At 39.7% G+C, this 15,481-nt stretch overlaps 1 long non-coding RNA gene across 1 annotated transcript in view; it reads right to left on the reverse strand.

Moving 5' to 3' along the window:
• Window positions 1-2,327: 2,327 nt before the first annotated feature.
• The window catches only part of LOC308192994, a 61,964-nt gene continuing 48,810 nt past the window's right edge, over window positions 2,328-15,481 (reverse strand). Inside the window, exon 3 of the long non-coding RNA XR_013949282.1 lies at window positions 2,328-5,213. This is a non-coding gene — a long non-coding RNA (uncharacterized lncRNA). The remainder of the gene's footprint in view (window positions 5,214-15,481) is intronic.

Consider the following 15,481-nt stretch of genomic DNA (forward strand, 5'->3'; position numbering starts at 1 on the left):
AAAATGCTGCAGCTTGCTGAGGAGCAAGATTTTGTCAGCATTCAGAACAATGCCAATGTTTTTTAAATGGGACCTTTTTGAACTGGTATCAAGTCAGAGCTTTCTGACAGCTGATTTCATTTGGGCAGGGGTATGAAGGGAATTGAAAAGGAAGCAGTGTGGTTTTTCTTCCATAGATGCAATCTTTCTTTAAAAATCCCTCTCAGATACATGTGACTGGACAATCTGTACACAGCTCTAAACAAAAATATCACATTATACCATCCAGCTGTTGAAAAAGCAGCAGACAACAAATGACTAAATTATGCATCCACTTGGAACAAGGACACCTGGATCCTCCTGCTTTCACATCACTGCATTCCTCTCAGAGGCAAAGCTTCCTCTGTCACACAGATATTCAGCAAGGTCCCTGCCCTTTGAGATGCTGAACACTCTGTCCCAGTCCTGAAAAACACTCAGAGATCAGAGTAATCCTACTGACTCATTCACATCTCACATATTCTCAAGGACAAAGACAGAGCACTCCATGACATCCAGACCTGAGCCCATTTTCTGTTGTGCATGGTCTATGTCACTGCGTCCTTCCCATCACTGCACCACTGACAGCCACCGACTTTTGTGTTGCTACTCCTGCAGAGCTCCCTCAGTGAAAGGGGAAGAAGTCCAAAGCATATTTGTGCTCCCTTGGGATCAGCTAGACATTTCTTCAAATGATGCTGCAGTCATTTGAATTTCCCCTTGAAATCTGTTCTTGGCTACTGTCCACGAACAAGTATGATTTGCAACTTAAGCCCTCAGATAACTCAAGTGTATCTAGAATCCTAGAGTATCCTGAGTTGGAAGGGACCCACAAGAATCATCGAGCCCAACTCCTGGCTCCACACAGGACCACCCCAAAATCAGACCTTATGTCTGAGAGCATTGTCCAAATGCTTCTTGAACTCTGTCAGCTTGGTGCCGTGACCTCTTCCCTGAGGGGCCTGTCCCAGTGCCTGACCACCTCTGGGGGCAGAACCTTTCCCTAACCCCCAGCCCGACCCTCCCCTGTCCCAGCCCCATGCCGTTCCCTCGGGTCCTGTCGCTGTCCCCAGAGAGCAGAGCTCAGCGCCTGCCCCTCCGCTCCCCTCGTGAGGGAGCTGCGGCCATGAGGTCCAACACAAAGAAATATTTAGTGCACTTAGTCACATGGTCTGAACTTTTGGGTAGACCTGTGCGGTGTCAAGAGTTGGACTTGATGATCCTTAAGGGTCCCTTCCAACTCAGGATATTCTATGATTCTATGATTCTATGATATATTAAAAAAAAGTGAAGGGGAGCTGGATTATCATAGATTGCCTCCTTCTTACTGTCTTAGCCACAACACTAAGTGCATTGCAACGTACTCATACAGTGATACTTCTGTGCTGGACATGCCACTTATAGAGAGCACTCCACTTACTTTACAGCAGGGTTGGAAAGAACAAGCTTTTTAATTTTTATTATTATTTTTTTCTTTTTTTGAAACAAAAGAAGGAACAATATCAATTTCAAACCTGCAGGGGCAGGCTGGAATTTGTGGCCAAGGAAAACCTTCTGCCTAGTCCAAAAGGAAAGGTCATTTAAAGCATAAGTTAAGGCTACTGCCAGCTTTATCAGGGTCGCTGACAACCTCTGTGAGAATGGGTCTCAGATGCAGAGGGAGATGTATAAATATTCTCCATGGTTACAGATTTCAAACCTAGTCATCTGAGGAGTGAATGCCTTTGTGTCCATTTAGTTTAATTAGAACAGAAGCTTCTTCAAAAGCAAATCACAGATTCTGTTTAGATCACAGCCAAAAATTCCAATTAGGCTTTCCATAACAGACCATGCTTCCCAGAAAACACAGCATGTTAATAATGAGAGCAATAAGAAACAAGTGGAACATAAAGAAGGTATATATTCAGCATGGATGAAGGCTGGGCTGCTGTAATATGGCCAGTGTCATTAAAAAAAGGCATAGGTCAATTAGAAAATGATAAGAAGTCTAGAAGATATGACCTATTAGAGAAGAAGAAATTATGTTGAGTCTGCAGAAGAGTCATCTGAAGAAGGACATGAGATGTAAAAGCATTCAAATATCAAAAATCAGTCACAATAAGAGAAAGAATCAAACTGAGAACTTGGAAGAACAATCCACTGCAATTTACAAAATAAAGAAACCACAACTGTCTCAGAAAATCCTGTGAGCCAAAATGGATCTGGCCATGCTTTTGTATGATGACAGCATCACGTATGCTTATCCTTTTCTTACTCCTTCTCAGGCACCTTGCTGTGACTGCTGTTGGAGTCAGATTGCTGTGTTAAACAGACCTTTGCTCTGGACCACAACAGCAGTTCTTGCAGCCTTCTGTGCTCTCCATGCCCACAATGAATATAGGACAAAATGTTCAGGCTTAAATCTACACAAAGGAAAATTCAGGCTAGTTAAGAAAAGAAGCACAAGTCTCCCTACCAAAAAGGGCAGCAATTCTTCTGACTGATTGCTCAGAGAAAACACAGGATGTCTATTGCAGGAAAATTTTGTTGTATTTTATAATTTTTGTGTGTGTGTGTGGAACAATGGAAAGAAACTCTTGTCATGATGGACATGGATCCTGCATGTGGAGAGAAGAATGGACCAGACCGCCACCAAACTTTCATTCGTCTTATGATATGAGGATTTAATATTGAAAGGTTGTTAACCCACCACCCTCCCTCCATAGAAGGTCTGTACAGTGGTTTCAGAGACCTGGGCTAGCTAGAAAATATCTTGTAGAAGCATACCTCTTCTATCATGCTGCGGTAATATTTCCTAGGTGGACTGCTAATTAAACAAAAGGTAGGGAAGACAGCTTAGCTACCTGGGGCTAGAGCTGGGATGGTTATTGAGCACTGAAGAATGTATGTCTGCCAACTGGCTCCATGAACCTTCTCTGCATGCTGAAAATATCTTGCAAACTCGTTGCTAGGTGCTCTGCTCCTTGACATTTACATGCTTGAGCAAAAACACATCTGCTGTTTAGCAAAACGTCATAATAAATGTCATTTTTAAACATTGTCTGCTGCAGTTCTGATTAGCTCGTAAGCAAAGCATTTGCATCATTTCAGTTCTTAGAGGTAGGTCCTGTTATGTGACAGTCAAATACAGGCTGTTGGTGGGCTGGTGTAGCCACTTCTAGAAAACAAGTTAAAAAAAATGTACATTTTACTGACAGAAATACATCAACTTAAAAACTTAATCAAAATAAATGGTTTTGTAGGGATATTCCTACTAATTCAGCACTTCTAAATAATGCAAGCTAAAAAGAATGATGTGAGAGAGCTCATGCAATCCATTACATTACCTAAAAATAAAGAATATCTTTTGATAGACATTAGCCTAGAGCTCAAGTAAAGAAATACATACTCTGTGTCTGGTCTCTGGTTCTGGCAGCTACACAGAACAACATGGGTTAACAGTAGCTTATTCTCCCAGTATGGATTTTCAGGTGACAGAGGAGAACAATGCTACTTTTGTCCAGTTGAGTTGTTACAGGGGATGTCTCTTGCCTTTGGTAAATGGGCATCTGTGTGTCCGCACAGAGGCAAACAGGTAAACAAACACTACTCGGTGCCTTTCAAAGACTGAGTCCTGTAGTTTTGCTGGACTGATAAAATGCAGATTCATATAACAGAATGCTGCAAAGTGGCTTCTTCTTGACAGCTCCTTACGTCAGTTTTGAATGGGGGAAGACATCACTTGTTGGGCATGTCAGGGACTCGCTGCTGTTATGGCTGGCTGCAGCAGCAGCACAGGAAGAGCAGCCCCTGAGGCACTGCCCCAGGGAGGAGCTGGGATGAGAACGGTTAGTCCATATCCCATCAACTGCTGCTGAGCTGCAAGAAGCTGTGAGAAAGGCAAATGGAAGAGCAGGTCCTCATTTCATCCCTGCTGCTGCTGTTATATAAATAAATCAAGAGAGCAGAGGCTTTCACCTCTGAATCCAAGCCTGACTGACAGTGATTGAAAGCCTTTACCGGGATGGCTGTTCAGTGACAAGGCATGAGGGGAGGAGGTTGAGCAGTGTGACACTGGTTCCCGGGAGGTGGATGTCAGCATCGCAAAAGAGACTGACAGCCACCTCCTGACAGCAAAGGAATGAGTGATGAGCATGCTACAGGAGTTTTGGGCACCTCACATCCACGGCCCCCACAGTACGGTTCTGAGAACAGCACACCTGGGCTAGGTTTGCAACCTTCAGCCCATTCTACTACTGGAGAATACGAGAAAGGAACAGGTCTTGGCTCACGTCTTCTGGGAGAACAAGGTGACTTCAGGCAGCCTATTACAGACTGATGTGAAGGACTCAGAAGTCGTTAATAATGCTTTTTGTGCTAGTTTGGCTTAACTTCAATAACTGAAATCTTCTGCACCACTGCATGCATCAAACCACCCATTAGCTGATCAGATTTGAACTTAGCGACATTGAGGAGACTAAGCACAAGGGCCAGATTTGTCACAGTACAGAGGTTAAGCTGAAGAATCCTATTACACACAGAAATGTATAAATAGACATCTCACCACACGACTACATGCAGCATAAGGTTGAAAAACTCAGAAAAAATGGTCTTGAGTAAGTATGAACTTGGCTTAAAAGAGAAGGAAGAAAAAGTTTTTATGTAAATCAGAGATTCTGGGAGACAGAGATGGTCATGGTTAACATAAATCTGTTCTAAATATGAAAGGTCATATAAACTACTTGTCAGTGCAGACTAGGTTTTTCAGTTCATATCTTGCAGAACTTGATCTTGAAATCAACCGCAAAGTACTCAGAGATGACAGACAATGTAAGAATTTCAACTTGTTTCTTGCAAGGAAAAGCTCAAAACTTGGGCAAACTCCAATTGTAGCCTGTGGGCCTAAACAAAAGGAACCTCCCATAACATGCAGGGCAGATAAAAGGCACTGTAAACATAACTATGGTGAAAAACCACCAGTGCTGAGATGATGCTGACTCCATCGCTCTTGCTACCATGCCTCTGGCTCAGACATTCTCTAGAAGAAAAGTCACCGTTGCTGGTGTAACGCAGGAAGCCAGCTTTGCCTGGTTGCCCATGCCAAGCCCAAGGAAGGGAGACTCAAGCATCTTTCATTCATCCTTTAGCCACCATGCATGGACCCCATCCATATGCTTCAGGCATGCCGAGTTGCTCAGTTCTTGTGAAATGTACTTCTGCAAGAGGGAAGAGGAACGATAAAGACCATCACTCTGGTTTGCATGTTCAGAGGATTGCAGCTGTGAAAAAGATCAGTGAACCTGCTCAAGGATTCCCTGTTCTGGTGTCTGTAGAGCAGGCACACCGCCAGTCATCGTTAAGTGATGTATTTGCCCTGGAACCTTACAGCTCAGTCTGTTGTAACAAATCTAACAGTAATAATAATGCAAACTTCCACTTCTGTCATAGCAGATGAAAAAAAGAAGTGCTGATAATCTGAGAAAAAGGTTTATCAATACATCTGACAACACGCATTTATAAACAATACACATAATACTAACAGGCATTCAAGTGACTTAACTGCATAGATCTGTTAATTAGAATACAAACAGTTAGCAGGGGAGGTCTGTTTCACAGCATCTGATGTTTATGCATGTTTGGGGGGCTATTTTTAAAAAGCTGAAGGCAGAGTACGATTATTTCAGGAACATTTCAGTGTGCTGTTTCTCACAAAGCCTAAGTGATTAGTGCTGAGGGTAATTTGTGTGGAGGTGTTTATCACCTTTGTGCTAGTATTTTTTACTACAGTTTTTCTATTAATTCAGCAATTTGATACTCAGCTGACATACTGAGAGCTGATACAATGGAAAAACAGATATATACTATAAATAAAGACCAGCTCAGAGTGGGGGCATTTGACTGACACTATGAATCTACTCTCACTGAGACAATATGGTGTTTTTGGCTGCTTTCTGGAAAGACAATTAGCAGCAGAGAGCTATGTTAAAACAAGTCTAACTAAGCATAACAAAAATAAGTTAAATTTCTACAAGTTATTGAAGGCCATGTATTTAATAAGCAGGGTTGGGAGGAATGGGAAAAAAAAAAAACTGAGATTCAGGATTGAATTCCTACCTTGTGCCATATTTTCTCCCTATAACTCTAAAATTTCATAATAATATAGTCAATTATATAATTGAAGATTGATAGTTTTGTCTACACAACAATTAAACATGAACTGGATTCATAGTTTAATATTAAGAAATGTGTATCCCATTTGGAAGGAAAAGAATCCTATATAAATTTTTGTTGTCACAATCCCAAAGATTTCCTTTATTATGAGAAAGGAGGACAGAGAATGGATATGATCTAGCACGAGCGCTAAAGAAGCCTAAAATTAAGACTGTAACTTGAGAGAATTACAGAAGTTCTAAATGGTACAATAGTCTTCCATGAATCAAGATCCATTTTAAGCAACCCTCTTCAGAGTTAATGGTAGCTGTTAACCAACATGTTTTAACTTATTGTAAAGACAATTCCAGTAAACCTTTCAGACTCATGTCAAAATACCTTATTCAGATGAACTCCTTAAGAAGCTGAACTACACTAGAGAAGCTGACACTTGGATAACACCAAAAATGGAGTTTTCCAACTCTAATGAAGTTTTCTCAGAGGCACTTCAAAAATCAGCTCCAGCGTTTGCAAAAACAAATAAACAAAAAGCATATTTTGTAAAGTGAGCCCTGGAGAGTGCTTGTCCAGTTACCGTAACAAAGCCTGATGCTTATAACTCATTCCTTCACACCACCTATGCACAGAATCTCACGGAGGATGGACACAACCTTCATTCCATCTGTTTTAGTAGAAGCACAGCAGTTACTGCTGTGATTCTGCACTGTTTAGCTGATGTCAACTTTTGGGTCACTCTTCTGGATTACGTTGCAGGCGACAAAAGTTTAGAAACTAGGAATACATCGTTCACGTTTTGGTCTATGTTTAAAGCAAAAGCCCTTCATTCATTCTGAGGTTAATGTATCACATGCTGGCAAATTCCACTTTAAAACTGCATTTGCTGTTACAGAAGATCTGGCATCTTCGATTCTGTGTGCAAACAGATCTCTAAAAAGCACAGAGCTCCTCAGAAATGACTCCAGAGCTGACTACTAGACTGTGTTGCAAAAATCTGACATTCATAGAATAAAAATTGGCAAAAAAAATTATTGCATTAAAGCATTACTTGTTAAGTATTTCATTAAAAAAGAACTGTTATTTGGAAAGATCTCTTATCACTTGGGAATTTAAAGTGAAAGAAAAGAAATAAGCAATGCTCCTGGGGCTTTTAATATAAAAATATTCCCCTTTAAAAATAGTTTACATGAGCTTGTCTGTGATGAATAAACCAGAGACGTGAGGGTAATTTTTATCATTTTAAATAAATATTTTACAAAGTGTTAGAAAAATATTTTTCTTTTATAAGTGTTCTGCTCTGGCAATTTATTTTTCTAATTCACTAAATTAAAATAGAGAATAGGTCAAATTATCAAAACCTAATTTGTAGTGCAGAGATCACAGTGAGTAATCTTGCTTAATGAAGCTGTAATCAATGTCTGAGCAACTCCATTATTAGTATCATTACGTTATTTACTTACGCTCTGTATTGCTAAACTCTTCACCATAAACAATCTTCAAAAAGCAAACCTGCATAAGCTGAAATGTGTATTACTCCAGAGTTTTGCAGACAACCTCTTGTACGAGTGAAGTAGCTCTCATGCAAGACACGCAACATGAGATCCGGAAGGTCAGGCTCAGACACTGGTTTCAGTCAGCCTGCTTAAGAAGGTGTCGGTTATGCCTTTTTAACGACACATGCAGCTAAAATAGAAAATAGTCTAACAGCAGTTAGAGTTGTGATGGGAGTTCATGCTTGGTAATGGTAATTATGACAGTTTTTTTTCAGGAGAATCACTGCCTGGACTATTTTGTACTGACTGTGAGACCCTACAATACAGCCAGCCTATTCTCCCTTTAGAAGGGATTGCACTTGTGAACTGCAGGGTCCTTTTGGTTGAAACAGTCCCCCTAAACCTGCCCTGAGAGCAACACAGGAAATTCCAATGTCAGCAGTGAGAACAGCGAAATCCACTAAACAGTTGAGAAGAAGGTCTCAGGACAGTGGCTCTGAGCCCCCCAGGGCAAGGGGTCCCCACTGCCACCCTTGGAAACAGGTTTTAATTTGTACTTTCCTGCTGTGGCACATGGGCAGTGGCTTTAAACATTCCCCATGACAATCACTTAGCCAGCAAATGAATTTCTCTGCTGTAAACAGGTGGTGTCAGTGCACCAAGTAAACCCATGGTTTCCTAAGCTGATTTCCTAAACCTGGAATCTGGTAGTTTTCCAAATTCCTAATGTTCCCTGTAGCAGGAAGGGAGCAGCTCTGTCACAATCGTTCACCAAGTCCCTACTACATTATCATTTCACCCAGTGCCACCTGTAGGTCACCCAGAAGACAAAAGGTCTCCCCAGCACTAAGAACAAAACACAGACAAGGACAGGAGAAGTTGCTTAGTGCTGAAACTCCAGAATCAACTCTTCTAAAATATAAACCCATCAAAACATTTCCATATGCTTTTAAACCCCTAGGAGCCTCTCTTTACCAAGTTAAAAAAGATGCAATAAAGTTTGTTTTATATATTAAAACAGATACTTTCATTTTAATAAAAAATGCTCTCATCAGCTTTGAATTATTTTGTAGCAATAAACTGATCAAGGGCTTAAAAAAGGCACAGAAGTCCTGCAGGTTTATGGAAAAGTAATTAAATGTCTTCCTCAATTAACCTCAGACATGAGAGGTAGTGCTTATTTCATGAGAGTCAGCTTTACCTGGTGATATAGGGGCAAAGTAATATTTCTTAATCTCCTAAAAGATCATCTTATTCCAGTATCAGAATCTATACCCCGTATAGTGATAAGAAAATTAAACGTTACGCTAGAGATATGTGCTTCTCAGTATCTGCAGTCTCTGTCTAGATGAATATTAAACAAAGGCTAACAAGAAATGGAAAGCAATTACAAAGCCTTGGAGACAGATCCCTGCTATACAGCACTGGAATAAATTAGCTGGTTTCAGCTGAAGAATACCACACAGACGTCTGTGATGAAGAAACAAATGTACCGACTGAATTTCACTTCTGGAGAAGTATTAACAATCCACTTCCATTGCAGCCTAGAAGTAACAGAGCTCTGCCTTTGCTTGTAAAACTGCATGACCACAAGGTTTTACGGGAGCCCACCCATTCAGCACATTTCAAAAAAATAGCCAGCGATGCCTTTATAAATTAACAAAGTTTGGTTATCTATCACTAGAAGACTTCGTGTTGTTGCAAACTAAATCTGCAAGGTGATTATCTGGTTATTTACTCTGTGGCCTATACATAACCTTCATGTTTATGCATAAGCTGCTGTTCTGACTCCTTCAGGTTCATATGAAAGGAATTAATTATCGATGGAAAACGAGAGGTTTAAAATTGAAGCAGAGGGTCAGATCTTAAACTGGCAGGGAAAAGCTCAGCTCTGTTGATAGAGTTTAGCTGTCTCCAGTTAAACAATATGAGGAAGTGCTCTGTAACCGTTTCAAGTTCACCAAAAATGTCAAATCTGAAGGGGATGCAGGGGGAGAACAGCCCTCCTTTCATTCCAGACAGGCAGACAATGCTACATGTGAACTTTGTGTTCACTGATGTGATAGGAATATTACGTATGGACTTATTTTGAAATCACAGCTAGTGTTACGTGCCATAATCCAGTTACACTGATGCCAAGTTTTCCCCAACCACTTTCATTTTCCAATGCTGTGTGACATTAAGCACTGAGCCACGACAGAGCTCTAGACTAACAGATCTATGGGCAAATATTATTTTATTTGTAAAAAAGCATTAATTTAGAAGCGATACAGATAAAGCAGAGATCAATTCCCTACAGCTTTGCATTAATACACACAGCCAACCCTTTCTTTCTAAATTCATATTCTGGAGTTTGCCTTCTTTCAGGCATTCGGGTTTCACACTCCCAGCAGACAGCTACAGAAACTACAAAGATGGGAGGGATTATGAAGCTGGAGTCAGATTCATACATAAGTAATCCAGCGTAGGGAGATTTGTCACATCCCATCTATGCAGTACTGCTTTACACTATGTTAAAGGGGTAAGAGCTAATATTGAAGTGTCCAGCATTGTCCATAGGCAGCAGGTTGCTCTCTGCTGAGCAAGATTCCCCTACCATATCCTAGCAGCTGTCCTTTACGTGAAGAGCATCAAGATGAATAAACATTCCTTAGCATAAAAATATTCCTTAGCTAATTTAGCAAAACTGAAAATGAAGATGCTGTAAACATGACAGAATAATGCCACTGGCACATCCGTCAAGCTGCAATGACCATTAGAAACAAGCACTTTATGAAATGACTTTTTAATCAGAAAGATTCTAAGAAAATAGAACATAATGCCTTTTCAGTTGGCTTAAAAATATAAGCATTTGATAGCCTCATTTTTGTTATCTGATTTTGTTCTGTATCCTACTATAACCACATATCTGCACCTACAGATACGTGATGCTTCACTCATAGTAAGATGGCTGCAGAGGATGAAGCATGGAAGTTTACTGCTGCCAATGACTGTGACAGAAAAGCAAAAGTAGAGCCAAAGAAAAATGCAAACCAAACCAGAATCCAGCTAAGGAAAAACTATTTCTTCTATGAGATGTGGAACTACTTTGAACCTGCTGTTTCAGGTGTAAATTACACTCCTGTAAATTGACTAAATGTTTATCCAAATTAAGCCTACTTAATGCAATAATGTTGTATACTTAACATCTGCTGATGTCAGTAACCATAACTGGCCCAAAAACGTTTCATTCAAATGTTAAACTGGTGCAGCAGCACATTGTTTTTAAATTCACTATTGTAACAGAAGATGCTTAAAACAAATGTGGTGGTGAACAAGCGCCCTCTTAAGGGCATTTGGTAAGAATAATGTTCCTTAAAAACACTTACATAACTTAGAAGTTTAACGCTGAATATTTCCCAGAAATAAAATGGCAGCTTCTGACATTCCCCATTCCCAATATTTTGAAAGTGCTGTGAAAGGCTTAGAAATATTAGAGTCCTAGTCACTTCTTTTTCTAAGGAAAATCAGTCACTGAGGGTACAGAGTTAGCCAAAAAAAAAAAATATATATATATATACACACATATATATATATATGAAAGTGGTCTTTCTAGCCTATGGTACTCACTCGCTCACTTTTCCTAACAGGAATTGATACCGGGATATTTTCTCTTAGAGTGTATGTAAGTAGGGGGACAGTAGAATAACAGATTTAGTCTTCTGAAACCCTGTAGTAAGACAAAAAAAGAAATCTTACTAACTACTGATGTTGCAGATATCAGTAGGTTTTCCTGATCATATCAACACACCGCAGACTGAGAGGAAGAAGAAAGTCAACGCCTTATTTTGTGTATGCAATCAATAATTAAAAAAAAAAAAAAGTGTGACAGACACGAAATTGTCAGAATAACTTGAATACTTCTCACACTTTTCAGTGTAGATGCCTTTTCAGAAGAGACCCAGCAGCAAATGCAGAAAGCTGGTATGAACGCACGCAATTCCCAAGCCACCAGCCCAGTCGCACACTGCCACACCTACGCACGTCACCTTCTATTGTCAGCTGCCTGCGGCTCCTCAGACCACGCATACTGGATAAGCACTTGCCGAGTGTGTTACATAAACTGCTTTCATTTCTCTGATCAATGATTTTTCTTCAGAACATGCTTGTTTCAGGAACCCCTGCTGATCAGATGAGTAATCATCAACAATGACACCACAGTGAAAATTAATGTTTTACAGATTTAAACTACTAGGTTATAGAATCACAGTGGAAATAATAAAAATTACCCTCCCATAGGTGTTTTCACTTATACGAGCAAATGTTACTCAAAATAGTTTTTGAACAATTGTCCAGTTCAGCAGAGCCAGTCATCACAAACAAGAAAAGAACTAAAAAAAAATCTGGTCTTATTACATCTAAAAAGATTTCAGAGCAAAAAAACTTTACAGCAGCATGATATTCACTGCTTGCCTGTTTGATTTGTGCAGGAGATATTCACAACATAGTATGCAACCAACTAGTCCCGTGATATTGTTTTGCCATTGCTAGTAACAGGCTGGAAGCTTTGTGCCGAGTTTGCAGGGCCCTGGGACTGAGATTTCCCACGCTTGCTCTGCCTAAAGGAGTTTTGTAGATGTACCCAGATGTAGCTGCTGGGTAGCGCTAGCAGCAGAGGGGACACTCTGCTAGCTTTGTGCCTTTTCTCTCAGGAGTCCTAGTCACAGCTCCAAAATTACACTGCTGTGGAAGAGCTAGTTTCATTTGCCATTACTCTCCCCAGTCTCTTAAGTAAGTTAGAAAATACAAGTGTTTGTTTTTTTTTTTTTTTTTAAAGTCTGAGTTGTACTAATATAATTCATGTCACAAAACTTAAAATACTATTTTTTTTATTTTTTTATTTTTTATTTTTTGCAACTAGGACTCTACACCCAATTCTTCCCTGTGAAGAGCTTGAGCTAGAAAGGAATCGTCTTCAGGAATCTGAAAAATTGTTCTACCTGTTTCTCTGTAAGAGAGGACTTGGAGAGTTAATAACTTCTAAAGTGTGTTCCTTGTGCCTTCGTAATTGTCTCTTAACTCTGCATCCATTACCGCGTAGGTATGCCCATCTCAGACAGAAGATGGTACATTCATGGCTTCCTCTTCTGGAACTACGGGTTAATTCTGATTAAATGTCTATTCAGCAAGGCATTACTGATAGCCTGATGTTATCCTTCCAACAATTATGCACAAGGAAAAACGAAGTTTAGGAGATGCAAGTAAGAAAAGAAAGGCAGCTGGAAAAGCAATAGGTGTAAGTGACTAACGGACAATATTGCTCTGAATATATTCTGAGGAAACTTGCTATTCTTGCTGAAATTTGCTCCAAGAGATGACATTCTCTCCCACTCCCCCACACACTCATTTGCATTTTACACACAGGTCTGACCAACAGTAACTGAGGAAGAGATATACTGTTATAGACAGTAAATGTGCAAACCTGACCTTTTCTCTAATTGGATAATGTCTCCTAAGACATTCGGAGTCTGATTTTGTTCTCCATTACATGGATGTAAATCAGGGTGAGTTTCTTCTAAGATCAGAAGTGTTATATTCTTAGCCTTTATGCCTTCTGGTGGTCTATTACACAAAAGCATGCATGTCTTTTAGCCATGGATAGCTGAGATACATGTCTGTTTGCAGCAGGTTGCCACTAGATCCTAGGTGAACCAGTCATCTTGATTGAGACAGAGGGTCAGATGGCAGTAGACGCTGAAGGTAAAAATGGATTTGCTCAGTCCTTGTATCATTAGTGATATGACGGGCATCTACGCTGCAGCTTGGTTGTAGGTAACATGGCCTACAGGAACATTGCTGTATCAGGAAACCTATTTATGAGCATTCACATTCTTCAGGCAAATTTTTAAAGATTAGGTCCTGAAGATAATAGAAAATTAAAAGACTTTTTAAGAACTGATGACAATTAGCCCCTAGGTCACCTGCACTGCTTAACATCAAAGTTTGTCTTTATAATCACTAGCTATAGACATAAAACTAGCACTATAATTTCAGACAGAATTCCCAGTTTTCTTTTGGGAGGAGGCTACCTCCTGGCTATAAAACTGCCAGCACACTAATGAGAGGCTTGGGAACAGTGTCTAAGAACGTGAAAAAGCTCTCTTGCCAGAATTCAGCAGCTCTTATCTCCATCTCAGCTTTAACCTAGAAAAAAAAATGTTTTTGAAAAAGTGTTCCAATTAACTCAAAAATCCACCAAAACAGCATTTTTGATCAAATAGATGATGAATTCTGATGCACAGGGAAACACTTTTCCTAGTTAGTTGCAGGAAGTGTTGCAATAGTCATTTTTAATGAGTGAAAAATAACAGATTCTGTAGAAGCAGACAAACCACTGAAAAAATGGAGCATGACTGAAATCCTGGTCTATAAGCTTGCAGAAGAATAAACATCAAAGCATTTTAGGGCATTAGCAAATGAAGATGGATTTAATCAAAAGAATATTTACATATGAATAATATAGCTTGTTATACATTTAGAGCCCATCAATGGAAAATTAAATTAATTTGCAATGCAAACCAACTGGGTCAGCTATTGAATGCCTCTATGAATGATGAACACCACTAATGACAGAACTATATTTAATTGGTTAAAAAAAGCCTTAGTTCTTTTTTGGCAACTGCTTATTGCCTAGTATCAAGATTTTCTAATGTCACTGTACAATTGGTAAAGAGACCATTAAGAAAAAACACAGCAGGTTATGATTTTTATATTCTCTTGTATATAAATGGGGTTTAGCTTAACCAACAAAAAAATTCAGAAGAACTAGTTAAAAAGATGTGAAAGCTTGGCAAAACTTGTTCATATCTGCTCAAAGAGGGCATCATTATGTGGAGACGGAATTTGCCTGGTGGCATTTCTATGCAGCTAGCAGACAGACCAATGATGATTGAATGGGAAGGAGAGAAGAACGGACTCTCATGTCCCTTCTCCACCTTCCTGTCTTTCCCCATTTGCACATTTAATGTATTTGAGGGCACTGTGATGAGAGGTTTTCACTGGTATGTGGAGGAGCACAACGCACAGACTTTGAAGTTGCAGAAGGAAGCGTGACATCTCAGTGGAGACAGAGAGGTGGGAGGCAAAGAAGCAAAAAAAAAAAAAAAGGAAGTAACCCATCAGGTAAACAGCCTACTGTGCAAGCACCTGAGTGCAAAATACCTCAGAAAGAGAGCACACTAAGAATTAGAAACACCATCCAGATGAACCAGCTCATCTTCTCCCACAGCAATCATCCTTCCATGCTGATCACCTTTCCTCAGAGTGATCCGGCAGATGCTTGATAAATATTACATATTTGGAATATTTACACCAAATTTTGCATTGAACATTGTTGTTTCCACCTACTCCTTCACTGCTAGCTCACCAAACTTCTAGTATATAGAGATAAAATCTAAGAACGACAGACAAACAACAAGTTTCTTTATAGAGGTTTTCCTACAGGTTGAAATGAGGCACAGAAGTCACACAGTAGCTGGCTACTGAGAGATCAGTGCTAGAACAGCTTGCTGTCTGCAACAGCCAATGTAAAGACTAAAAATTACACAGCTCATGAAACCAAGTGTAGGTAAAAGATCTTCAGATGCCTTTGCTTCAAGTAATAGCTTTTTTTTTTCATGCAAATATCAACGTGTCCCCATATCTTCTCCAAAATCCAACAGATTCCTGAATCTTTTAGCATGCCCAGAACTATGTTTTCAAACTGTTTCAAGTGATGTGCAATGAAGGCAGCCCAAGATTATCCTTTCATTAAGATTTACACTAAGGCAAATATCATAAAAATA

Source organism: Anser brachyrhynchus (assembly GCF_964034855.1).
Source record: "Anser brachyrhynchus genome assembly, chromosome: 3".
NCBI classification, from domain to species: Eukaryota; Metazoa; Chordata; class Aves; order Anseriformes; family Anatidae; genus Anser; species Anser brachyrhynchus.